We start from the raw sequence: 27,337 nt of genomic DNA, 5'->3' as shown, positions 1-27,337 counted from the left end.
TAGTGATGGACAGAGGTGAAGGAGACTTTAGTAAAACACTAGTGTTAAATGGAGCTGAACACAGTGTTGAATGATGTTAGAGCAGTAGTGAAGTTCACAGCTGAAGGAGACACTAGTGAAAGACTGTAGTGTTGAGTGGAGCTGAACACAGTGGTGAACGGTGTCAGAGCAGTAGTGATGGGCACAGCTGAAAGAGACACTAGTAAAACACTGTAGTGTTGAGTGGAGCTGATCACAGTGGTGGGGTTAGAGCAGTAGTGATGGGCACAGGTGAAGGAGACTCTAGTAACACACTGTAGTGTTGAGTGGAGCTGACCAAAGTGGTGGGGTTAGAGCAGTAGTGATGCACACAGCTGAAGGAGACACTAGTGAAAAACTGTAGTGTGGAGTGGAGCTGAACACGGTGGTGAATGATGTTAGAGCAGTAGTGCTGGACACAGCTGAAGAAGACACTAGTGAAAAACTGTAGTGTGGAGTGGAGCTGAACACAGTGTTAAACGATGTTAGAGCAGTAGTGATGGGCACAGCTGAAGGAGACACTAGTGAAAACAGTAGTGTTGAGTGGAGCTGAACACGGTGATGAATGGTGTTGGAGCAGTAGTGACGGGACACAGGTGAAGTAGACTCTAGTAAAACACTGTCGTGTTGAGTGCAGTTTAATACGGTGGTGAATTGTGTTAGAGCAGTAGTGATGGACACAGCTGAAGGAGACTCCAGTAAAACACTGTAGTGTTGAGTGGAGCTGAACATAGGGGTGAACGATGTTAGAGCAGTAGTGACGGGACACAGCTGTAGGAGACACTAGCGAAAGACTGTAGTGTTGAGTAGAGCTGAAGACGGTGGTGAACCAAGTTAGAGCAGCAGTGATGGGCACAGCTGAAGGACACTCTAGTAAAACAATGTAGTTTTGGGTGGAGCTGAACACAGTCGTGGTGTTAGAGCAGTAGTGATGGGCACATGTGAAGTAGACTCTAGTAACACACTGCAGTGTTGAGAGGAGCTGATCCCGGTGCTGAACGGTGTTCAAGCAGTAGCGATGGACACAGCTGAAGGAGACACTATTGAAAAACTGTAGTTTTGAGTGGAGCTGAACACGGTGGTGAACGATGTTAGAGCAGTAGTGATGGGCAAAGCGGAAGGAGACTCTAGTAAAACACTGTAGTGTTGAGTGGAGCTGAACACAGTGGTGGGGTTAGAGCAGTAGTGATGGGCACAGGTGAAGGAGACTCTAGTAACACACTGTAGTGTTTAATGGAGCTGAACATGGTAGTGAACGGTGTTAGAGCAGTAGTGATGGACACAGCTAAAGGAGACACTAGTGAAAAACTGTTGTGTGGAGTGGAGCTGAACACGGTGGTGAATGATGTTAGAGCAGTAGTGCTGGACACAGCTGAAGAAGACACTAGTGAAAAACTGTAGTGTGGAGTGGAGCTGAACACAGTGTTAAACGATGTTAGAGCAGTAGTGATGGGCACAGCTGAAGGAGACACTAGTGAAAACAGTAGTGTTGAGTGGAGCTGAACACGGTGATGAATGGTGTTGGAGCAGTAGTGACGGGACACAGGTGAAGTAGACTCTAGTAAAACACTGTCGTTTTGAGTGCAGTTTAATACGGTGGTGAATTGTGTTAGAGCAGTAGTGATGGACACAGCTGAAGGAGACTCCAGTAAAACACTGTAGTGTTGAGTGGAGCTGAACACAGGGGTGAACGATGTTAGAGCAGTAGTGACGGGACACAGCTGTAGGAGACACTAGCGAAAGACTGTAGTGTTGAGTAGAGCTGAAGACGGTGGTGAACCATGTTAGAGCAGCAGTGATGGGCACAGCTGAAGGACACTCTAGTAAAACAATGTAGTTTTGGGTGGAGCTGAACACAGTCGTGGTGTTAGAGCAGTAGTGATGGGCACATGTGAAGTAGACTCTAGTAACACACTGCAGTGTTGAGAGGAGCTGATCCCGGTGCTGAACGGTGTTCAAGCAGTAGCGATGGACACAGCTGAAGGAGACACTATTGAAAAACTGTAGTTTTGAGTGGAGCTGAACACGGTGGTGAACGATGTTAGAGCAGTAGTGATGGGCAAAGCGGAAGGAGACTCTAGTAAAACACTGTAGTGTTGAGTGGAGCTGAACACAGTGGTGGGGTTAGAGCAGTAGTGATGGGCACAGGTGAAGGAGACTCTAGTAACACACTGTAGTGTTTAATGGAGCTGAACATGGTAGTGAACGGTGTCAGAGCAGTAGTGATGGACACAGCTAAACGAGACACTAGTGAAAAACTGTTGTGTGGAGTGGAGCTGAACACGTTGGTGAATGATGTTAGAGCAGTAGTGCTGGACACAGCTGAAGGAGACACTAGAGAAAAACAGTAGTGTTGAGTGGAGCTGAACACAGTGGTGAAGGGTAGTGATGGACAGAGGTGAAGGAGACTTTAGTAAAACACTAGTGTTAAATGGAGCTGAACACAGTGTTGAATGATGTTAGAGCAGTAGTGAAGTTCACAGCTGAAGGAGACACTAGTGAAAGACTGTAGTGTTGAGTGGAGCTGAACACAGTGGTGAACGGTGTCAGAGCAGTAGTGATGGGCACAGCTGAAAGAGACACTAGTAAAACACTGTAGTGTTGAGTGGAGCTGATCACAGTGGTGGGGTTAGAGCAGTAGTGATGGGCACAGGTGAAGGAGACTCTAGTAACACACTGTAGTGTTGAGTGGAGCTGACCAAAGTGGTGGGGTTAGAGCAGTAGTGATGCACACAGCTGAAGGAGACACTAGTAAAACAATGTAGTTTTGGGTGGAGCTGAACACAGTCGTGGTGTTAGAGCAGTAGTGATGGGCACATGTGAAGTAGACTCTAGTAACACACTGCAGTGTTGAGAGGAGCTGATCCCGGTGCTGAACGGTGTTCAAGCAGTAGCGATGGACACAGCTGAAGGAGACACTATTGAAAAACTGTAGTTTTGAGTGGAGCTGAACATGGTGGTGAACGATGTTAGAGCAGTAGTGATGGGCAAAGCGGAAGGAGACTCTAGTAAAACACTGTAGTGTTGAGTGGAGCTGAACACAGTGGTGGGGTTAGAGCAGTAGTGATGGGCACAGGTGAAGGAGACTCTAGTAACACACTGTAGTGTTTAATGGAGCTGAACATGGTAGTGAACGGTGTCAGAGCAGTAGTGATGGACACAGCTAAACGAGACACTAGTGAAAAACTGTAGTGTGGAGTGGAGCTGAACACGTTGGTGAATGATGTTAGAGCAGTAGTGCTGGACACAGCTGAAGGAGACACTAGAGAAAAACAGTAGTGTTGAGTGGAGCTGAACACAGTGGTGAAGGGTAGTGATGGACAGAGGTGAAGGAGACTTTAGTAAAACACTAGTGTTAAATGGAGCTGAACACAGTGTTGAATGATGTTAGAGCAGTAGTGAAGTTCACAGCTGAAGGAGACACTAGTGAAAGACTGTAGTGTTGAGTGGAGCTGAACACAGTGGTGAACGGTGTCAGAGCAGTAGTGATGGGCACAGCTGAAAGAGACACTAGTAAAACACTGTAGTGTTGAGTGGAGCTGATCACAGTGGTGGGGTTAGAGCAGTAGTGATGGGCACAGGTGAAGGAGACTCTAGTAACACACTGTAGTGTTGAGTGGAGCTGAACATAGGGGTGAACGATGTTAGAGCAGTAGTGACGGGACACAGCTGTAGGAGACACTAGCGAAAGACTGTAGTGTTGAGTAGAGCTGAAGACGGTGGTGAACCATGTTAGAGCAGCAGTGATGGGCACAGCTGAAGGACACTCTAGTAAAACAATGTAGTTTTGGGTGGAGCTGAACACAGTCGTGGTGTTAGAGCAGTAGTGATGGGCACATGTGAAGTAGACTCTAGTAACACACTGCAGTGTTGAGAGGAGCTGATCCCGGTGCTGAACGGTGTTCAAGCAGTAGCGATGGACACAGCTGAAGGAGACACTATTGAAAAACTGTAGTTTTGAGTGGAGCTGAACACGGTGGTGAACGATGTTAGAGCAGTAGTGATGGGCAAAGCGGAAGGAGACTCTAGTAAAACACTGTAGTGTTGAGTGGAGCTGAACACAGTGGTGGGGTTAGAGCAGTAGTGATGGGCACAGGTGAAGGAGACTCTAGTAACACACTGTAGTGTTTAATGGAGCTGAACATGGTAGTGAACGGTGTTAGAGCAGTAGTGATGGACACAGCTAAAGGAGACACTAGTGAAAAACTGTTGTGTGGAGTGGAGCTGAACACGGTGGTGAATGATGTTAGAGCAGTAGTGCTGGACACAGCTGAAGAAGACACTAGTGAAAAACTGTAGTGTGGAGTGGAGCTGAACACAGTGTTAAACGATGTTAGAGCAGTAGTGATGGGCACAGCTGAAGGAGACACTAGTGAAAACAGTAGTGTTGAGTGGAGCTGAACACGGTGATGAATGGTGTTGGAGCAGTAGTGACGGGACACAGGTGAAGTAGACTCTAGTAAAACACTGTCGTTTTGAGTGCAGTTTAATATGGTGGTGAATTGTGTTAGAGCAGTAGTGATGGACACAGCTGAAGGAGACTCCAGTAAAACACTGTAGTGTTGAGTGGAGCTGAACATAGGGGTGAACGATGTTAGAGCAGTAGTGACGGGACACAGCTGTAGGAGACACTAGCGAAAGACTGTAGTGTTGAGTAGAGCTGAAGACGGTGGTGAACCATGTTAGAGCAGCAGTGATGGGCACAGCTGAAGGACACTCTAGTAAAACAATGTAGTTTTGGGTGGAGCTGAACACAGTCGTGGTGTTAGAGCAGTAGTGATGGGCACATGTGAAGTAGACTCTAGTAACACACTGCAGTGTTGAGAGGAGCTGATCCCGGTGCTGAACGGTGTTCAAGCAGTAGCGATGGACACAGCTGAAGGAGACACTATTGAAAAACTGTAGTTTTGAGTGGAGCTGAACACGGTGGTGAACGATGTTAGAGCAGTAGTGATGGGCAAAGCGGAAGGAGACTCTAGTAAAACACTGTAGTGTTGAGTGGAGCTGAACACAGTGGTGGGGTTAGAGCAGTAGTGATGGGCACAGGTGAAGGAGACTCTAGTAACACACTGTAGTGTTTAATGGAGCTGAACATGGTAGTGAACGGTGTTAGAGCAGTAGTGATGGACACAGCTAAAGGAGACACTAGTGAAAAACTGTTGTGTGGAGTGGAGCTGAACACGGTGGTGAATGATGTTAGAGCAGTAGTGCTGGACACAGCTGAAGAAGACACTAGTGAAAAACTGTAGTGTGGAGTGGAGCTGAACACAGTGTTAAACGATGTTAGAGCAGTAGTGATGGGCACAGCTGAAGGAGACACTAGTGAAAACAGTAGTGTTGAGTGGAGCTGAACACGGTGATGAATGGTGTTGGAGCAGTAGTGACGGGACACAGGTGAAGTAGACTCTAGTAAAACACTGTCGTTTTGAGTGCAGTTTAATACGGTGGTGAATTGTGTTAGAGCAGTAGTGATGGACACAGCTGAAGGAGACTCCAGTAAAACACTGTAGTGTTGAGTGGAGCTGAACACAGGGGTGAACGATGTTAGAGCAGTAGTGACGGGACACAGCTGTAGGAGACACTAGCGAAAGACTGTAGTGTTGAGTAGAGCTGAAGACGGTGGTGAACCATGTTAGAGCAGCAGTGATGGGCACAGCTGAAGGACACTCTAGTAAAACAATGTAGTTTTGGGTGGAGCTGAACACAGTCGTGGTGTTAGAGCAGTAGTGATGGGCACATGTGAAGTAGACTCTAGTAACACACTGCAGTGTTGAGAGGAGCTGATCCCGGTGCTGAACGGTGTTCAAGCAGTAGCGATGGACACAGCTGAAGGAGACACTATTGAAAAACTGTAGTTTTGAGTGGAGCTGAACACAGTGGTGAACGATGTTAGAGCAGTAGTGATGGGCAAAGCGGAAGGAGACTCTAGTAAAACACTGTAGTGTTGAGTGGAGCTGAACACAGTGGTGGGGTTAGAGCAGTAGTGATGGGCACAGGTGAAGGAGACTCTAGTAAAACACTGTAGTGTTTAATGGAGCTGAACATGGTAGTGAACGGTGTCAGAGCAGTAGTGATGGACACAGCTAAACGAGACACTAGTGAAAAACTGTAGTGTGGAGTGGAGCTGAACACGTTGGTGAATGATGTTAGAGCAGTAGTGCTGGACACAGCTGAAGGAGACACTAGAGAAAAACAGTAGTGTTGAGTGGAGCTGAACACAGTGGTGAAGGGTAGTGATGGACAGAGGTGAAGGAGACTTTAGTAAAACACTAGTGTTAAATGGAGCTGAACACAGTGTTGAATGATGTTAGAGCAGTAGTGAAGTTCACAGCTGAAGGAGACACTAGTGAAAGACTGTAGTGTTGAGTGGAGCTGAACACAGTGGTGAACGGTGTCAGAGCAGTAGTGATGGGCACAGCTGAAAGAGACACTAGTAAAACACTGTAGTGTTGAGTGGAGCTGATCACAGTGGTGGGGTTAGAGCAGTAGTGATGGGCACAGGTGAAGGAGACTCTAGTAACACACTGTAGTGTTGAGTGGAGCTGACCAAAGTGGTGGGGTTAGAGCAGTAGTGATGCACACAGCTGAAGGAGACACTAGTGAAAAACTGTAGTGTGGAGTGGAGCTGAACACGGTGGTGAATGATGTTAGAGCAGTAGTGCTGGACACAGCTGAAGAAGACACTAGTGAAAAACTGTAGTGTGGAGTGGAGCTGAACACAGTGTTAAACGATGTTAGAGCAGTAGTGATGGGCACAGCTGAAGGAGACACTAGTGAAAACAGTAGTGTTGAGTGGAGCTGAACACGGTGATGAATGGTGTTGGAGCAGTAGTGACGGGACACAGGTGAAGTAGACTCTAGTAAAACACTGTCGTGTTGAGTGCAGTTTAATACGGTGGTGAATTGTGTTAGAGCAGTAGTGATGGACACAGCTGAAGGAGACTCCAGTAAAACACTGTAGTGTTGAGTGGAGCTGAACATAGGGGTGAACGATGTTAGAGCAGTAGTGACGGGACACAGCTGTAGGAGACACTAGCGAAAGACTGTAGTGTTGAGTAGAGCTGAAGACGGTGGTGAACCATGTTAGAGCAGCAGTGATGGGCACAGCTGAAGGACACTCTAGTAAAACAATGTAGTTTTGGGTGGAGCTGAACACAGTCGTGGTGTTAGAGCAGTAGTGATGGGCACATGTGAAGTAGACTCTAGTAACACACTGCAGTGTTGAGAGGAGCTGATCCCGGTGCTGAACGGTGTTCAAGCAGTAGCGATGGACACAGCTGAAGGAGACACTATTGAAAAACTGTAGTTTTGAGTGGAGCTGAACACGGTGGTGAACGATGTTAGAGCAGTAGTGATGGGCAAAGCGGAAGGAGACTCTAGTAAAACACTGTAGTGTTGAGTGGAGCTGAACACAGTGGTGGGGTTAGAGCAGTAGTGATGGGCACAGGTGAAGGAGACTCTAGTAACACACTGTAGTGTTTAATGGAGCTGAACATGGTAGTGAACGGTGTCAGAGCAGTAGTGATGGACACAGCTAAACGAGACACTAGTGAAAAACTGTAGTGTGGAGTGGAGCTGAACACGTTGGTGAATGATGTTAGAGCAGTAGTGCTGGACACAGCTGAAGGAGACACTAGAGAAAAACAGTAGTGTTGAGTGGACCTGAACACAGTGGTGAAGGGTAGTGATGGACAGAGGTGAAGGAGACTTTAGTAAAACACTAGTGTTAAATGGAGCTGAACACAGTGTTGAATGATGTTAGAGCAGTAGTGAAGTTCACAGCTGAAGGAGACACTAGTGAAAGACTGTAGTGTTGAGTGGAGCTGAACACAGTGGTGAACGGTGTCAGAGCAGTAGTGATGGGCACAGCTGAAAGAGACACTAGTAAAACACTGTAGTGTTGAGTGGAGCTGATCACAGTGGTGGGGTTAGAGCAGTAGTGATGGGCACAGGTGAAGGAGACTCTAGTAACACACTGTAGTGTTGAGTGGAGCTGACCAAAGTGGTGGGGTTAGAGCAGTAGTGATGCACACAGCTGAAGGAGACACTAGTAAAACAATGTAGTTTTGGGTGGAGCTGAACACAGTCGTGGTGTTAGAGCAGTAGTGATGGGCACATGTGAAGTAGACTCTAGTAACACACTGCAGTGTTGAGAGGAGCTGATCCCGGTGCTGAACGGTGTTCAAGCAGTAGCGATGGACACAGCTGAAGGAGACACTATTGAAAAACTGTAGTTTTGAGTGGAGCTGAACATGGTGGTGAACGATGTTAGAGCAGTAGTGATGGGCAAAGCGGAAGGAGACTCTAGTAAAACACTGTAGTGTTGAGTGGAGCTGAACACAGTGGTGGGGTTAGAGCAGTAGTGATGGGCACAGGTGAAGGAGACTCTAGTAACACACTGTAGTGTTTAATGGAGCTGAACATGGTAGTGAACGGTGTCAGAGCAGTAGTGATGGACACAGCTAAACGAGACACTAGTGAAAAACTGTAGTGTGGAGTGGAGCTGAACACGTTGGTGAATGATGTTAGAGCAGTAGTGCTGGACACAGCTGAAGGAGACACTAGAGAAAAACAGTAGTGTTGAGTGGAGCTGAACACAGTGGTGAAGGGTAGTGATGGACAGAGGTGAAGGAGACTTTAGTAAAACACTAGTGTTAAATGGAGCTGAACACAGTGTTGAATGATGTTAGAGCAGTAGTGAAGTTCACAGCTGAAGGAGACACTAGTGAAAGACTGTAGTGTTGAGTGGAGCTGAACACAGTGGTGAACGGTGTCAGAGCAGTAGTGATGGGCACAGCTGAAAGAGACACTAGTAAAACACTGTAGTGTTGAGTGGAGCTGATCACAGTGGTGGGGTTAGAGCAGTAGTGATGGGCACAGGTGAAGGAGACTCTAGTAACACACTGTAGTGTTGAGTGGAGCTGACCAAAGTGGTGGGGTTAGAGCAGTAGTGATGCACACAGCTGAAGGAGACACTAGTGAAAAACTGTAGTGTGGAGTGGAGCTGAACACGGTGGTGAATGATGTTAGAGCAGTAGTGCTGGACACAGCTGAAGAAGACACTAGTGAAAAACTGTAGTGTGGAGTGGAGCTGAACACAGTGTTAAACGATGTTAGAGCAGTAGTGATGGGCACAGCTGAAGGAGACACTAGTGAAAACAGTAGTGTTGAGTGGAGCTGAACACGGTGATGAATGGTGTTGGAGCAGTAGTGACGGGACACAGGTGAAGTAGACTCTAGTAAAACACTGTCGTGTTGAGTGCAGTTTAATACGGTGGTGAATTGTGTTAGAGCAGTAGTGATGGACACAGCTGAAGGAGACTCCAGTAAAACACTGTAGTGTTGAGTGGAGCTGAACATAGGGGTGAACGATGTTAGAGCAGTAGTGACGGGACACAGCTGTAGGAGACACTAGCGAAAGACTGTAGTGTTGAGTAGAGCTGAAGACGGTGGTGAACCATATTAGAGCAGCAGTGATGGGCACAGCTGAAGGACACTCTAGTAAAACAATGTAGTTTTGGGTGGAGCTGAACACAGTCGTGGTGTTAGAGCAGTAGTGATGGGCACATGTGAAGTAGACTCTAGTAACACACTGCAGTGTTGAGAGGAGCTGATCCCGGTGCTGAACGGTGTTCAAGCAGTAGCGATGGACACAGCTGAAGGAGACACTATTGAAAAACTGTAGTTTTGAGTGGAGCTGAACACGGTGGTGAACGATGTTAGAGCAGTAGTGATGGGCAAAGCGGAAGGAGACTCTAGTAAAACACTGTAGTGTTGAGTGGAGCTGAACACAGTGGTGGGGTTAGAGCAGTAGTGATGGGCACAGGTGAAGGAGACTCTAGTAACACACTGTAGTGTTTAATGGAGCTGAACATGGTAGTGAACGGTGTTAGAGCAGTAGTGATGGACACAGCTAAAGGAGACACTAGTGAAAAACTGTTGTGTGGAGTGGAGCTGAACACGGTGGTGAATGATGTTAGAGCAGTAGTGCTGGACACAGCTGAAGAAGACACTAGTGAAAAACTGTAGTGTGGAGTGGAGCTGAACACAGTGTTAAACGATGTTAGAGCAGTAGTGATGGGCACAGCTGAAGGAGACACTAGTGAAAACAGTAGTGTTGAGTGGAGCTGAACACGGTGATGAATGGTGTTGGAGCAGTAGTGACGGGACACAGGTGAAGTAGACTCTAGTAAAACACTGTCGTTTTGAGTGCAGTTTAATACGGTGGTGAATTGTGTTAGAGCAGTAGTGATGGACACAGCTGAAGGAGACTCCAGTAAAACACTGTAGTGTTGAGTGGAGCTGAACACAGGGGTGAACGATGTTAGAGCAGTAGTGACGGGACACAGCTGTAGGAGACACTAGCGAAAGACTGTAGTGTTGAGTAGAGCTGAAGACGGTGGTGAACCATGTTAGAGCAGCAGTGATGGGCACAGCTGAAGGACACTCTAGTAAAACAATGTAGTTTTGGGTGGAGCTGAACACAGTCGTGGTGTTAGAGCAGTAGTGATGGGCACATGTGAAGTAGACTCTAGTAACACACTGCAGTGTTGAGAGGAGCTGATCCCGGTGCTGAACGGTGTTCAAGCAGTAGCGATGGACACAGCTGAAGGAGACACTATTGAAAAACTGTAGTTTTGAGTGGAGCTGAACACGGTGGTGAACGATGTTAGAGCAGTAGTGATGGGCAAAGCGGAAGGAGACTCTAGTAAAACACTGTAGTGTTGAGTGGAGCTGAACACAGTGGTGGGGTTAGAGCAGTAGTGATGGGCACAGGTGAAGGAGACTCTAGTAACACACTGTAGTGTTTAATGGAGCTGAACATGGTAGTGAACGGTGTCAGAGCAGTAGTGATGGACACAGCTAAACGAGACACTAGTGAAAAACTGTAGTGTGGAGTGGAGCTGAACACGTTGGTGAATGATGTTAGAGCAGTAGTGCTGGACACAGCTGAAGGAGACACTAGAGAAAAACAGTAGTGTTGAGTGGAGCTGAACACAGTGGTGAAGGGTAGTGATGGACAGAGGTGAAGGAGACTTTAGTAAAACACTAGTGTTAAATGGAGCTGAACACAGTGTTGAATGATGTTAGAGCAGTAGTGAAGTTCACAGCTGAAGGAGACACTAGTGAAAGACTGTAGTGTTGAGTGGAGCTGAACACAGTGGTGAACGGTGTCAGAGCAGTAGTGATGGGCACAGCTGAAAGAGACACTAGTAAAACACTGTAGTGTTGAGTGGAGCTGATCACAGTGGTGGGGTTAGAGCAGTAGTGATGGGCACAGGTAAAGGAGACTCTAGTAACACACTGTAGTGTTGAGTGGAGCTGACCAAAGTGGTGGGGTTAGAGCAGTAGTGATGCACACAGCTGAAGGAGACACTAGTAAAACAATGTAGTTTTGGGTGGAGCTGAACACAGTCGTGGTGTTAGAGCAGTAGTGATGGGCACATGTGAAGTAGACTCTAGTAACACACTGCAGTGTTGAGAGGAGCTGATCCCGGTGCTGAACGGTGTTCAAGCAGTAGCGATGGACACAGCTGAAGGAGACACTATTGAAAAACTGTAGTTTTGAGTGGAGCTGAACATGGTGGTGAACGATGTTAGAGCAGTAGTGATGGGCAAAGCGGAAGGAGACTCTAGTAAAACACTGTAGTGTTGAGTGGAGCTGAACACAGTGGTGGGGTTAGAGCAGTAGTGATGGGCACAGGTGAAGGAGACTCTAGTAACACACTGTAGTGTTTAATGGAGCTGAACATGGTAGTGAACGGTGTCAGAGCAGTAGTGATGGACACAGCTAAACGAGACACTAGTGAAAAACTGTAGTGTGGAGTGGAGCTGAACACGTTGGTGAATGATGTTAGAGCAGTAGTGCTGGACACAGCTGAAGGAGACACTAGAGAAAAACAGTAGTGTTGAGTGGAGCTGAACACAGTGGTGAAGGGTAGTGATGGACAGAGGTGAAGGAGACTTTAGTAAAACACTAGTGTTAAATGGAGCTGAACACAGTGTTGAATGATGTTAGAGCAGTAGTGAAGTTCACAGCTGAAGGAGACACTAGTGAAAGACTGTAGTGTTGAGTGGAGCTGAACACAGTGGTGAACGGTGTCAGAGCAGTAGTGATGGGCACAGCTGAAAGAGACACTAGTAAAACACTGTAGTGTTGAGTGGAGCTGATCACAGTGGTGGGGTTAGAGCAGTAGTGATGGGCACAGGTGAAGGAGACTCTAGTAACACACTGTAGTGTTGAGTGGAGCTGACCAAAGTGGTGGGGTTAGAGCAGTAGTGATGCACACAGCTGAAGGAGACACTAGTGAAAAACTGTAGTGTGGAGTGGAGCTGAACACAGTCGTGGTGTTAGAGCAGTAGTGATGGGCACATGTGAAGTAGACTCTAGTAACACACTGCAGTGTTGAGAGGAGCTGATCCCGGTGCTGAACGGTGTTCAAGCAGTAGCGATGGACACAGCTGAAGGAGACACTATTGAAAAACTGTAGTTTTGAGTGGAGCTGAACACGGTGGTGAACGATGTTAGAGCAGTAGTGATGGGCAAAGCGGAAGGAGACTCTAGTAAAACACTGTAGTGTTGAGTGGAGCTGAACACAGTGGTGGGGTTAGAGCAGTAGTGATGGGCACAGGTGAAGGAGACTCTAGTAACACACTGTAGTGTTTAATGGAGCTGAACATGGTAGTGAACGGTGTTAGAGCAGTAGTGATGGACACAGCTAAAGGAGACACTAGTGAAAAACTGTTGTGTGGAGTGGAGCTGAACACGGTGGTGAATGATGTTAGAGCAGTAGTGCTGGACACAGCTGAAGAAGACACTAGTGAAAAACTGTAGTGTGGAGTGGAGCTGAACACAGTGTTAAACGATGTTAGAGCAGTAGTGATGGGCACAGCTGAAGGAGACACTAGTGAAAACAGTAGTGTTGAGTGGAGCTGAACACGGTGATGAATGGTGTTGGAGCAGTAGTGACGGGACACAGGTGAAGTAGACTCTAGTAAAACACTGTCGTTTTGAGTGCAGTTTAATACGGTGGTGAATTGTGTTAGAGCAGTAGTGATGGACACAGCTGAAGGAGACTCCAGTAAAACACTGTAGTGTTGAGTGGAGCTGAACACAGGGGTGAACGATGTTAGAGCAGTAGTGACGGGACACAGCTGTAGGAGACACTAGCGAAAGACTGTAGTGTTGAGTAGAGCTGAAGACGGTGGTGAACCATGTTAGAGCAGCAGTGATGGGCACAGCTGAAGGACACTCTAGTAAAACAATGTAGTTTTAGGTGGGGCTGAACACAGTCGTGGTGTTAGAGCAGTAGTGATGGGCACATGTGAAGTAGACTCTAGTAACACACTGCAGTGTTGAGAGGAGCTGATCCCGGTGCTGAACGGTGTTCAAGCAGTAGCGATGGACACAGCTGAAGGAGACACTATTGAAAAACTGTAGTTTTGAGTGGAGCTGAACACGGTGGTGAACGATGTTAGAGCAGTAGTGATGGGCAAAGCGGAAGGAGACTCTAGTAAAACACTGTAGTGTTGAGTGGAGCTGAACACAGTGGTGGGGTTAGAGCAGTAGTGATGGGCACAGGTGAAGGAGACTCTAGTAACACACTGTAGTGTTTAATGGAGCTGAACATGGTAGTGAACGGTGTTAGAGCAGTAGTGATGGACACAGCTAAAGGAGACACTAGTGAAAAACTGTTGTGTGGAGTGGAGCTGAACACGGTGGTGAATGATGTTAGAGCAGTAGTGCTGGACACAGCTGAAGAAGACACTAGTGAAAAACTGTAGTGTGGAGTGGAGCTGAACACAGTGTTAAACGATGTTAGAGCAGTAGTGATGGGCACAGCTGAAGGAGACACTAGTGAAAACAGTAGTGTTGAGTGGAGCTGAACACGGTGATGAATGGTGTTGGAGCAGTAGTGACGGGACACAGGTGAAGTAGACTCTAGTAAAACACTGTCGTTTTGAGTGCAGTTTAATACGGTGGTGAATTGTGTTAGAGCAGTAGTGATGGACACAGCTGAAGGAGACTCCAGTAAAACACTGTAGTGTTGAGTGGAGCTGAACACAGGGGTGAACGATGTTAGAGCAGTAGTGACGGGACACAGCTGTAGGAGACACTAGCGAAAGACTGTAGTTTTGAGTAGAGCTGAAGACGGTGGTGAACCATGTTAGAGCAGCAGTGATGGGCACAGCTGAAGGACACTCTAGTAAAACAATGTAGTTTTGGGTGGAGCTGAACACAGTCGTGGTGTTAGAGCAGTAGTGATGGGCACATGTGAAGTAGACTCTAGTAACACACTGCAGTGTTGAGAGGAGCTGATCCCGGTGCTGAACGGTGTTCAAGCAGTAGCGATGGACACAGCTGAAGGAGACACTATTGAAAAACTGTAGTTTTGAGTGGAGCTGAACACGGTGGTGAACGATGTTAGAGCAGTAGTGATGGGCAAAGCAGAAGGAGACTCTAGTAAAACACTGTAGTGTTGAGTGGAGCTGAACACAGTGGTGGGGTTAGAGCAGTAGTGATGGGCACAGGTGAAGGAGACTCTAGTAACACACTGTAGTGTTTAATGGAGCTGAACATGGTAGTGAACGGTGTCAGAGCAGTAGTGATGGACACAGCTAAACGAGACACTAGTGAAAAACTGTAGTGTGGAGTGGAGCTGAACACGTTGGTGAATGATGTTAGAGCAGTAGTGCTGGACACAGCTGAAGGAGACACTAGAGAAAAACAGTAGTGTTGAGTGGAGCTGAACACAGTGGTGAAGGGTAGTGATGGACAGAGGTGAAGGAGACTTTAGTAAAACACTAGTGTTAAATGGAGCTGAACACAGTGTTGAATGATGTTAGAGCAGTAGTGAAGTTCACAGCTGAAGGAGACACTAGTGAAAGACTGTAGTGTTGAGTGGAGCTGAACACAGTGGTGAAAGGTGTCAGAGCAGTAGTGATGGGCACAGCTGAAAGAGACACTAGTAAAACACTGTAGTGTTGAGTGGAGCTGATCACAGTGGTGGGGTTAGAGCAGTAGTGATGGGCACAGGTGAAGGAGACTCTAGTAACACACTGTAGTGTTGAGTGGAGCTGACCAAAGTGGTGGGGTTAGAGCAGTAGTGATGCACACAGCTGAAGGAGACACTAGTGAAAAACTGTAGTGTGGAGTGGAGCTGAACACGGTGGTGAATGATGTTAGAGCAGTAGTGCTGGACACAGCTGAAGAAGACACTAGTGAAAAACTGTAGTGTGGAGTGGAGCTGAACACAGTGTTAAACGATGTTAGAGCAGTAGTGATGGGCACAGCTGAAGGAGACACTAGTGAAAACAGTAGTGTTGAGTGGAGCTGAACACGGTGATGAATGGTGTTGGAGCAGTAGTGACGGGACACAGGTGAAGTAGACTCTAGTAAAACACTGTCGTGTTGAGTGCAGTTTAATACGGTGGTGAATTGTGTTAGAGCAGTAGTGATGGACACAGCTGAAGGAGACTCCAGTAAAACACTGTAGTGTTGAGTGGAGCTGAACATAGGGGTGAACGATGTTAGAGCAGTAGTGACGGGACACAGCTGTAGGAGACACTAGCGAAAGACTGTAGTGTTGAGTAGAGCTGAAGACGGTGGTGATCCATGTTAGAGCAGCAGTGATGGGCACAGCTGAAGGACACTCTAGTAAAACAATGTAGTTTTGGGTGGAGCTGAACACAGTCGTGGTGTTAGAGCAGTAGTGATGGGCACATGTGAAGTAGACTCTAGTAACACACTGCAGTGTTGAGAGGAGCTGATCCCGGTGCTGAACGGTGTTCAAGCAGTAGCGATGGACACAGCTGAAGGAGACACTATTGAAAAACTGTAGTTTTGAGTGGAGCTGAACACGGTGGTGAACGATGTTAGAGCAGTAGTGATGGGCAAAGCGGAAGGAGACTCTAGTAAAACACTGTAGTGTTGAGTGGAGCTGAACACAGTGGTGGGGCTAGAGCAGTAGTGATGGGCACAGGTGAAGGAGACTCTAGTAACACACTGTAGTGTTTAATGGAGCTGAACATGGTAGTGAACGGTGTTAGAGCAGTAGTGATGGACACAGCTAAAGGAGACACTAGTGAAAAACTGTTGTGTGGAGTGGAGCTGAACACGGTGGTGAATGATATTAGAGCAGTAGTGCTGGACACAGCTGAAGAAGACACTAGTGAAAAACTGTAGTGTGGAGTGGAGCTGAACACAGTGTTAAACGATGTTAGAGCAGTAGTGATGGGCACAGCTGAAGGAGACACTAGTGAAAACAGTAGTGTTGAGTGGAGCTGAACACGGTGATGAATGGTGTTGGAGCAGTAGTGACGGGACACAGGTTAAGTAGACTCTAGTAAAACACTGTCGTTTTGAGTGCAGTTTAATACGGTGGTGAATTGTGTTAGAGCAGTAGTGATGGACACAGCTGAAGGAGACTCCAGTAAAACACTGTAGTGTTGAGTGGAGCTGAACACAGGGGTGAACGATGTTAGAGCAGTAGTGACGGGACACAGCTGTAGGAGACACTAGCGAAAGACTGTAGTGTTGAGTAGAGCTGAAGACGGTGGTGAACCATGTTAGAGCAGCAGTGATGGGCACAGCTGAAGGACACTCTAGTAAAACAATGTAGTTTTGGGTGGAGCTGAACACAGTCGTGGTGTTAGAGCAGTAGTGATGGGCACATGTGAAGTAGACTCTAGTAACACACTGCAGTGTTGAGAGGAGCTGATCCCGGTGCTGAACGGTGTTCAAGCAGTAGCGATGGACACAGCTGAAGGAGACACTATTGAAAAACTGTAGTTTTGAGTGGAGCTGAACACGGTGGTGAACGATGTTAGAGCAGTAGTGATGGGCAAAGCGGAAGGAGACTCTAGTAAAACACTGTAGTGTTGAGTGGAGCTGAACACAGTGGTGGGGTTAGAGCAGTAGTGATGGGCACAGGTGAAGGAGACTCTAGTAACACACTGTAGTGTTTAATGGAGCTGAACATGGTAGTGAACGGTGTCAGAGCAGTAGTGATGGACACAGCTAAACGAGACACTAGTGAAAAACTGTAGTGTGGAGTGGAGCTGAACACGTTGGTGAATGATGTTAGAGCAGTAGTGCTGGACACAGCTGAAGGAGACACTCGAGAAAAACAGTAGTGTTGAGTGGAGCTGAACACAGTGGTGAAGGGTAGTGATGGACAGAGGTGAAGGAGACTTTAGTAAAACACTAGTGTTAAATGGAGCTGAACACAGTGTTGAATGATGTTAGAGCAGTAGTGAAGTTCACAGCTGAAGGAGACACTAGTGAAAGACTGTAGTGTTGAGTGGAGCTGAACACAGTGGTGAACGGTGTCAGAGCAGTAGTGATGGGCACAGCTGAAAGAGACACTAGTAAAACACTGTAGTGTTGAGTGGAGCTGATCACAGTGGTGGGGTTAGAGCAGTAGTGATGGGCACAGGTGAAGGAGACTCTAGTAACACACTGTAGTGTTGAGTGGAGCTGACCAAAGTGGTGGGGTTAGAGCAGTAGTGATGCACACAGTTGAAGGAGACACTAGTGAAAAACTGTAGTGTGGAGTGGAGCTGAACACGGTGGTGAATGATGTTAGAGCAGTAGTGCTGGACACAGCTGAAGAAGACACTAGTGAAAAACTGTAGTGTGGAGTGGAGCTGAACACAGTGTTAAACGATGTTAGAGCAGTAGTGATGGGCACAGCTGAAGGAGACACTAGTGAAAACAGTAGTGTTGAGTGGAGCTGAACACGGTGATGAATGGTGTTGGAGCAGTAGTGACGGGACACAGGTGAAGTAGACTCTAGTAAAACACTGTCGTGTTGAGTGCAGTTTAATACGGTGGTGAATTGTGTTAGAGCAGTAGTGATGGACACAGCTGAAGGAGACTCCAGTAAAACACTGTAGTGTTGAGTGGAGCTGAACATAGGGGTGAACGATGTTAGAGCAGTAGTGACGGGACACAGCTGTAGGAGACACTAGCGAAAGACTGTAGTGTTGAGTAGAGCTGAAGACGGTGGTGAACCAAGTTAGAGCAGCAGTGATGGGCACAGCTGAAGGACACTCTAGTAAAACAATGTAGTTTTGGGTGGAGCTGAACACAGTCGTGGTGTTAGAGCAGTAGTGATGGGCACATGTGAAGTAGACTCTAGTAACACACTGCAGTGTTGAGAGGAGCTGATCCCGGTGCTGAACGGTGTTCAAGCAGTAGCGATGGACACAGCTGAAGGAGACACTATTGAAAAACTGTAGTTTTGAGTGGAGCTGAACACGGTGGTGAACGATGTTAGAGCAGTAGTGATGGGCAAAGCGGAAGGAGACTCTAGTAAAACACTGTAGTGTTGAGTGGAGCTGAACACAGTGGTGGGGTTAGAGCAGTAGTGATGGGCACAGGTGAAGGAGACTCTAGTAACACACTGTAGTGTTTAATGGAGCTGAACATGGTAGTGAACGGTGTTAGAGCAGTAGTGATGGACACAGCTAAAGGAGACACTAGTGAAAAACTGTTGTGTGGAGTGGAGCTGAACACGGTGGTGAATGATGTTAGAGCAGTAGTGCTGGACACAGCTGAAGAAGACACTAGTGAAAAACTGTAGTGTGGAGTGGAGCTGAACACAGTGTTAAACGATGTTAGAGCAGTAGTGATGGGCACAGCTGAAGGAGACACTAGTGAAAACAGTAGTGTTGAGTGGAGCTGAACACGGTGATGAATGGTGTTGGAGCAGTAGTGACGGGACACAGGTGAAGTAGACTCTAGTAAAACACTGTCGTTTTGAGTGCAGTTTAATACGGTGGTGAATTGTGTTAGAGCAGTAGTGATGGACACAGCTGAAGGAGACTCCAGTAAAACACTGTAGTGTTGAGTGGAGCTGAACACAGGGGTGAACGATGTTAGAGCAGTAGTGACGGGACACAGCTGTAGGAGACACTAGCGAAAGACTGTAGTGTTGAGTAGAGCTGAAGACGGTGGTGAACCATGTTAGAGCAGCAGTGATGGGCACAGCTGAAGGACACTCTAGTAAAACAATGTAGTTTTGGGTGGAGCTGAACACAGTCGTGGTGTTAGAGCAGTAGTGATGGGCACATGTGAAGTAGACTCTAGTAACACACTGCAGTGTTGAGAGGAGCTGATCCCGGTGCTGAACGGTGTTCAAGCAGTAGCGATGGACACAGCTGAAGGAGACACTATTGAAAAACTGTAGTTTTGAGTGGAGCTGAACACGGTGGTGAACGATGTTAGAGCAGTAGTGATGGGCAAAGCGGAAGGAGACTCTAGTAAAACACTGTAGTGTTGAGTGGAGCTGAACACAGTGGTGGGGTTAGAGCAGTAGTGATGGGCACAGGTGAAGGAGACTCTAGTAAAACACTGTAGTGTTTAATGGAGCTGAACATGGTAGTGAACGGTGTCAGAGCAGTAGTGATGGACACAGCTAAACGAGACACTAGTGAAAAACTGTAGTGTGGAGTGGAGCTGAACACGTTGGTGAATGATGTTAGAGCAGTAGTGCTGGACACAGCTGAAGGAGACACTAGAGAAAAACAGTAGTGTTGAGTGGAGCTGAACACAGTGGTGAAGGGTAGTGATGGACAGAGGTGAAGGAGACTTTAGTAAAACACTAGTGTTAAATGGAGCTGAACACAGTGTTGAATGATGTTAGAGCAGTAGTGAAGTTCACAGCTGAAGGAGACACTAGTGAAAGACTGTAGTGCTGAGTGGAGCTGAACACAGTGGTGAACGGTGTCAGAGCAGTAGTGATGGGCACAGCTGAAAGAGACACTAGTAAAACACTGTAGTGTTGAGTGGAGCTGATCACAGTGGTGGGGTTAGAGCAGTAGTGATGGGCACAGGTGAAGGAGACTCTAGTAACACACTGTAGTGTTGAGTGGAGCTGACCAAAGTGGTGGGGTTAGAGCAGTAGTGATGCACACAGCTGAAGGAGACACTAGTAAAACAATGTAGTTTTGGGTGGAGCTGAACACAGTCGTGGTGTTAGAGCAGTAGTGATGGGCACATGTGAAGTAGACTCTAGTAACACACTGCAGTGTTGAGAGGAGCTGATCCCGGTGCTGAACGGTGTTCAAGCAGTAGCGATGGACACAGCTGAAGGAGACACTATTGAAAAACTGTAGTTTTGAGTGGAGCTGAACATGGTGGTGAACGATGTTAGAGCAGTAGTGATGGGCAAAGCGGAAGGAGACTCTAGTAAAACACTGTAGTGTTGAGTGGAGCTGAACACAGTGGTGGGGTTAGAGCAGTAGTGATGGGCACAGGTGAAGGAGACTCTAGTAACACACTGTAGTGTTTAATGGAGCTGAACATGGTAGTGAACGATGTCAGAGCAGTAGTGATGGACACAGCTAAACGAGACACTAGTGAAAAACTGTAGTGTGGAGTGGAGCTGAACACGTTGGTGAATGATGTTAGAGCAGTAGTGCTGGACACAGCTGAAGGAGACACTAGAGAAAAACAGTAGTGTTGAGTGGAGCTGAACACAGTGGTGAAGGGTAGTGATGGACAGAGGTGAAGGAGACTTTAGTAAAACACTAGTGTTAAATGGAGCTGAACACAGTGTTGAATGATGTTAGAGCAGTAGTGAAGTTCACAGCTGAAGGAGACACTAGTGAAAGACTGTAGTGCTGAGTGGAGCTGAACACAGTGGTGAACGGTGTCAGAGCAGTAGTGATGGGCACAGCTGAAAGAGACACTAGTAAAACACTGTAGTGTTGAGTGGAGCTGATCACAGTGGTGGGGTTAGAGCAGTAGTGATGGGCACAGGTGAAGGAGACTCTAGTAACACACTGTAGTGTTGAGTGGAGCTGAACATAGGGGTGAACGATGTTAGAGCAGTAGTGACGGGACACAGCTGTAGGAGACACTAGCGAAAGACTGTAGTGTTGAGTAGAGCTGAAGACGGTGGTGAACCATGTTAGAGCAGCAGTGATGGGCACAGCTGAAGGACACTCTAGTAAAACAATGTAGTTTTGGGTGGAGCTGAACACAGTCGTGGTGTTAGAGCAGTAGTGATGGGCACATGTGAAGTAGACTCTAGTAACACACTGCGGTGTTGAGAGGAGCTGATCCCGGTGCTGAACGGTGTTCAAGCAGTAGCGATGGACACAGCTGAAGGAGACACTATTGAAAAACTGTAGTTTTGAGTGGAGCTGAACACGGTGGTGAACGATGTTAGAGCAGTAGTGATGGGCAAAGCGGAAGGAGACTCTAGTAAAACACTGTAGTGTTGAGTGGAGCTGAACACAGTGGTGGGGTTAGAGCAGTAGTGATGGGCACAGGTGAAGGAGACTCTAGTAACACACTGTAGTGTTTAATGGAGCTGAACATGGTAGTGAACGGTGTTAGAGCAGTAGTGATGGACACAGCTAAAGGAGACACTAGTGAAAAACTGTTGTGTGGAGTGGAGCTGAACACGGTGGTGAATGATGTTAGAGCAGTAGTGCTGGACACAGCTGAAGAAGACACTAGTGAAAAACTGTAGTGTGGAGTGGAGCTGAACACAGTGTTAAACGATGTTAGAGCAGTAGTGATGGGCACAGCTGAAGGAGACACTAGTGAAAACAGTAGTGTTGAGTGGAGCTGAACACGGTGATGAATGGTGTTGGAGCAGTAGTGACGGGACACAGGTGAAGTAGACTCTAGTAAAACACTGTCGTTTTGAGTGCAGTTTAATACGGTGGTGAATTGTGTTAGAGCAGTAGTGATGGACACAGCTGAAGGAGACTCCAGTAAAACACTGTAGTGTTGAGTGGAGCTGAACACAGTGGTGGGGTTAGAGCAGTAGTGATGGGCACAGGTGAAGGAGACACTATTGAAAAACTGTAGTTTTGAGTGGAGCTGAACACGGTGGTGAACGATGTTAGAGCAGTAGTGATGGGCAAAGCGGAAGGAGACTCTAGTAAAACACTGTAGTGTTGAGTGGAGCTGAACACAGTGGTGGGGTTAGAGCAGTAGTGATGGGCACAGGTGAAGGAGACTCTAGTAACACACTGTAGTGTTTAATGGAGCTGAACATGGTAGTGAACGGTGTTAGAGCAGTAGTGATGGACACAGCTAAAGGAGACACTAGTGAAAAACTGTTGTGTGGAGTGGAGCTGAACACGGTGGTGAATGATGTTAGAGCAGTAGTGCTGGACACAGCTGAAGAAGACACTAGTGAAAAACTGTAGTGTGGAGTGGAGCTGAACACAGTGTTAAACGATGTTAGAGCAGTAGTGATGGGCACAGCTGAAGGAGACACTAGTGAAAACAGTAGTGTTGAGTGGAGCTGAACACGGTGATGAATGGTGTTGGAGCAGTAGTGACGGGACACAGGTGAAGTAGACTCTAGTAAAACACTGTCGTTTTGAGTGCAGTTTAATACGGTGGTGAATTGTGTTAGAGCAGTAGTGATGGACACAGCTGAAGGAGACTCCAGTAAAACACTGTAGTGTTGAGTGGAGCTGAACATAGGGGTGAACGATGTTAGAGCAGTAGTGACGGGACACAGCTGTAGGAGACACTAGCGAAAGACTGTAGTGTTGAGTAGAGCTGAAGACGGTGGTGAACCATGTTAGAGCAGCAGTGATGGGCACAGCTGAAGGACACTCTAGTAAAACAATGTAGTTTTGGGTGGAGCTGAACACAGTCGTGGTGTTAGAGCAGTAGTGATGGGCACATGTGAAGTAGACTCTAGTAACACACTGCAGTGTTGAGAGGAGCTGATCCCGGTGCTGAACGGTGTTCAAGCAGTAGCGATGGACACAGCTGAAGGAGACACTATTGAAAAACTGTAGTTTTGAGTGGAGCTGAACACGGTGGTGAACGATGTTAGAGCAGTAGTGATGGGCAAAGCGGAAGGAGACTCTAGTAAAACACTGTAGTGTTGAGTGGAGCTGAACACAGTGGTGGGGTTAGAGCAGTAGTGATGGGCACAGGTGAAGGAGACTCTAGTAACACACTGTAGTGTTTAATGGAGCTGAACATGGTAGTGAACGGTGTTAGAGCAGTAGTGATGGACACAGCTAAAGGAGACACTAGTGAAAAACTGTTGTGTGGAGTGGAGCTGAACACGGTGGTGAATGATGTTAGAGCAGTAGTGCTGGACACAGCTGAAGAAGACACTAGTGAAAAACTGTAGTGTGGAGTGGAGCTGAACACAGTGTTAAACGATGTTAGAGCAGTAGTGATGGGCACAGCTGAAGGAGACACTAGTGAAAACAGTAGTGTTGAGTGGAGCTGAACACGGTGATGAATGGTGTTGGAGCAGTAGTGACGGGACACAGGTGAAGTAGACTCTAGTAAAACACTGTCGTTTTGAGTGCAGTTTAATACGGTGGTGAATTGTGTTAGAGCAGTAGTGATGGACACAGCTGAAGGAGACTCCAGTAAAACACTGTAGTGTTGAGTGGAGCTGAACACAGGGGTGAACGATGTTAGAGCAGTAGTGACGGGACACAGCTGTAGGAGACACTAGCGAAAGACTGTAGTGTTGAGTAGAGCTGAAGACGGTGGTGAACCATGTTAGAGCAGCAGTGATGGGCACAGCTGAAGGACACTCTAGTAAAACAATGTAGTTTTGGGTGGAGCTGAACACAGTCGTGGTGTTAGAGCAGTAGTGATGGGCACATGTGAAGTAGACTCTAGTAACACACTGCAGTGTTGAGAGGAGCTGATCCCGGTGCTGAACGGTGTTCAAGCAGTAGCGATGGACACAGCTGAAGGAGACACTATTGAAAAACTGTAGTTTTGAGTGGAGCTGAACACAGTGGTGAACGATGTTAGAGCAGTAGTGATGGGCAAAGCGGAAGGAGACTCTAGTAAAACACTGTAGTGTTGAGTGGAGCTGAACACAGTGGTGGGGTTAGAGCAGTAGTGATGGGCACAGGTGAAGGAGACTCTAGTAAAACACTGTAGTGTTTAATGGAGCTGAACATGGTAGTGAACGGTGTCAGAGCAGTAGTGATGGACACAGCTAAACGAGACACTAGTGAAAAACTGTAGTGTGGAGTGGAGCTGAACACGTTGGTGAATGATGTTAGAGCATTAGTGCTGGACACAGCTGAAGGAGACACTAGAGAAAAACAGTAGTGTTGAGTGGAGCTGAACACAGTGGTGAAGGGTAGTGATGGACAGAGGTGAAGGAGACTTTAGTAAAACACTAGTGTTAAATGGAGCTGAACACAGTGTTGAATGATGTTAGAGCAGTAGTGAAGTTCACAGCTGAAGGAGACACTAGTGAAAGACTGTAGTGTTGAGTGGAGCTGAACACAGTGGTGAACGGTGTCAGAGCAGTAGTGATGGGCACAGCTGAAAGAGACACTAGTAAAACACTGTAGTGTTGAGTGGAGCTGATCACAGTGGTGGGGTTAGAGCAGTAGTGATGGGCACAGGTGAAGGAGACTCTAGTAACACACTGTAGTGTTGAGTGGAGCTGACCAAAGTGGTGGGGTTAGAGCAGTAGTGATGCACACAGCTGAAGGAGACACTAGTGAAAAACTGTAGTGTGGAGTGGAGCTGAACACGGTGGTGAATGATGTTAGAGCAGTAGTGCTGGACACAGCTGAAGAAGACACTAGTGAAAAACTGTAGTGTGGAGTGGAGCTGAACACAGTGTTAAACGATGTTAGAGCAGTAGTGATGGGCACAGCTGAAGGAGACACTAGTGAAAACAGTAGTGTTGAGTGGAGCTGAACACGGTGATGAATGGTGTTGGAGCAGTAGTGACGGGACACAGGTGAAGTAGACTCTAGTAAAACACTGTCGTGTTGAGTGCAGTTTAATACGGTGGTGAATTGTGTTAGAGCAGTAGTGATGGACACAGCTGAAGGAGACTCCAGTAAAACACTGTAGTGTTGAGTGGAGCTGAACATAGGGGTGAACGATGTTAGAGCAGTAGTGACGGGACACAGCTGTAGGAGACACTAGCGAAAGACTGTAGTGTTGAGTAGAGCTGAAGACGGTGGTGAACCATGTTAGAGCAGCAGTGATGGGCACAGCTGAAGGACACTCTAGTAAAACAATGTAGTTTTGGGTGGAGCTGAACACAGTCGTGGTGTTAGAGCAGTAGTGATGGGCACATGTGAAGTAGACTCTAGTAACACACTGCAGTGTTGAGAGGAGCTGATCCCGGTGCTGAACGGTGTTCAAGCAGTAGCGATGGACACAGCTGAAGGAGACACTATTGAAAAACTGTAGTTTTGAGTGGAGCTGAACACGGTGGTGAACGATGTTAGAGCAGTAGTGATGGGCAAAGCGGAAGGAGACTCTAGTAAAACACTGTAGTGTTGAGTGGAGCTGAACACAGTGGTGGGGTTAGAGCAGTAGTGATGGGCACAGGTGAAGGAGACTCTAGTAACACACTGTAGTGTTTAATGGAGCTGAACATGGTAGTGAACGGTGTCAGAGCAGTAGTGATGGACACAGCTAAACGAGACACTAGTGAAAAACTGTAGTGTGGAGTGGAGCTGAACACGTTGGTGAATGATGTTAGAGTAGTAGTGCTGGACACAGCTGAAGGAGACACTAGAGAAAAACAGTAGTGTTGAGTGGAGCTGAACACAGTGGTGAAGGGTAGTGATGGACAGAGGTGAAGGAGACTTTAGTAAAACACTAGTGTTAAATGGAGCTGAACACAGTGTTGAATGATGTTAGAGCAGTAGTGAAGTTCACAGCTGAAGGAGACACTAGTGAAAGACTGTAGTGTTGAGTGGAGCTGAACACAGTGGTGAACGGTGTCAGAGCAGTAGTGATGGGCACAGCTGAAAGAGACACTAGTAAAACACTGTAGTGTTGAGTGGAGCTGATCACAGTGGTGGGGTTAGAGCAGTAGTGATGGGCACAGGTGAAGGAGACTCTAGTAACACACTGTAGTGTTGAGTGGAGCTGACCAAAGTGGTGGGGTTAGAGCAGTAGTGATGCACACAGCTGAAGGAGACACTAGTAAAACAATGTAGTTTTGGGTGGAGCTGAACACAGTCGTGGTGTTAGAGCAGTAGTGATGGGCACATGTGAAGTAGACTCTAGTAACACACTGCAGTGTTGAGAGGAGCTGATCCCGGTGCTGAACGGTGTTCAAGCAGTAGCGATGGACACAGCTGAAGGAGACACTATTGAAAAACTGTAGTTTTGAGTGGAGCTGAACATGGTGGTGAACGATGTTAGAGCAGTAGTGATGGGCAAAGCGGAAGGAGACTCTAGTAAAACACTGTAGTGTTGAGTGGAGCTGAACACAGTGGTGGGGTTAGAGCAGTAGTGATGGGCACAGGTGAAGGAGACTCTAGTAACACACTGTAGTGTTTAATGGAGCTGAACATGGTAGTGAACGGTGTCAGAGCAGTAGTGATGGACACAGCTAAACGAGACACTAGTGAAAAACTGTAGTGTGGAGTGGAGCTGAACACGTTGGTGAATGATGTTAGAGCAGTAGTGCTGGACACAGCTGAAGGAGACACTAGAGAAAAACAGTAGTGTTGAGTGGAGCTGAACACAGTGGTGAAGGGTAGTGATGGACAGAGGTGAAGGAGACTTTAGTAAAACACTAGTGTTAAATGGAGCTGAACACAGTGTTGAATGATGTTAGAGCAGTAGTGAAGTTCACAGCTGAAGGAGACACTAGTGAAAGACTGTAGTGTTGAGTGGAGCTGAACACAGTGGTGAACGGTGTCAGAGCAGTAGTGATGGGCACAGCTGAAAGAGACACTAGTAAAACACTGTAGTGTTGAGTGGAGCTGATCACAGTGGTGGGGTTAGAGCAGTAGTGATGGGCACAGGTGAAGGAGACTCTAGTAACACACTGTAGTGTTGAGTGGAGCTGACCAAAGTGGTGGGGTTAGAGCAGTAGTGATGCACACAGCTGAAGAAGACAGTAGTGAAAAACTGTAGTGTGGAGTGGAGCTGAACACAGTGTTAAACGATGTTAGAGCAGTAGTGATGGGCACAGCTGAAGGAGACACTAGTGAAAACAGTAGTGTTGAGTGGAGCTGAACACGGTGATGAATGGTGTTGGAGCAGTAGTGACGGGACACAGGTGAAGTAGACTCTAGTAAAACACTGTCGTGTTGAGTGCAGTTTAATACGGTGGTGAATTGTGTTAGAGCAGTAGTGATGGACACAGCTGAAGGAGACTCCAGTAAAACACTGTAGTGTTGAGTGGAGCTGAACATAGGGGTGAACGATGTTAGAGCAGTAGTGACGGGACACAGCTGTAGGAGACACTAGCGAAAGACTGTAGTGTTGAGTAGAGCTGAAGACGGTGGTGAACCATGTTAGAGCAGCAGTGATGGGCACAGCTGAAGGACACTCTAGTAAAACAATGTAGTTTTGGGTGGAGCTGAA

The sequence above is a fragment of the Hoplias malabaricus genome, chromosome 5, assembly GCF_029633855.1.
Source record: "Hoplias malabaricus isolate fHopMal1 chromosome 5, fHopMal1.hap1, whole genome shotgun sequence".
Lineage (NCBI taxonomy): Eukaryota > Metazoa > Chordata > Actinopteri > Characiformes > Erythrinidae > Hoplias > Hoplias malabaricus.
The sequence above is the reverse complement of the archived record's forward strand: the minus strand, read 5'-3'. Positions refer to the sequence as shown.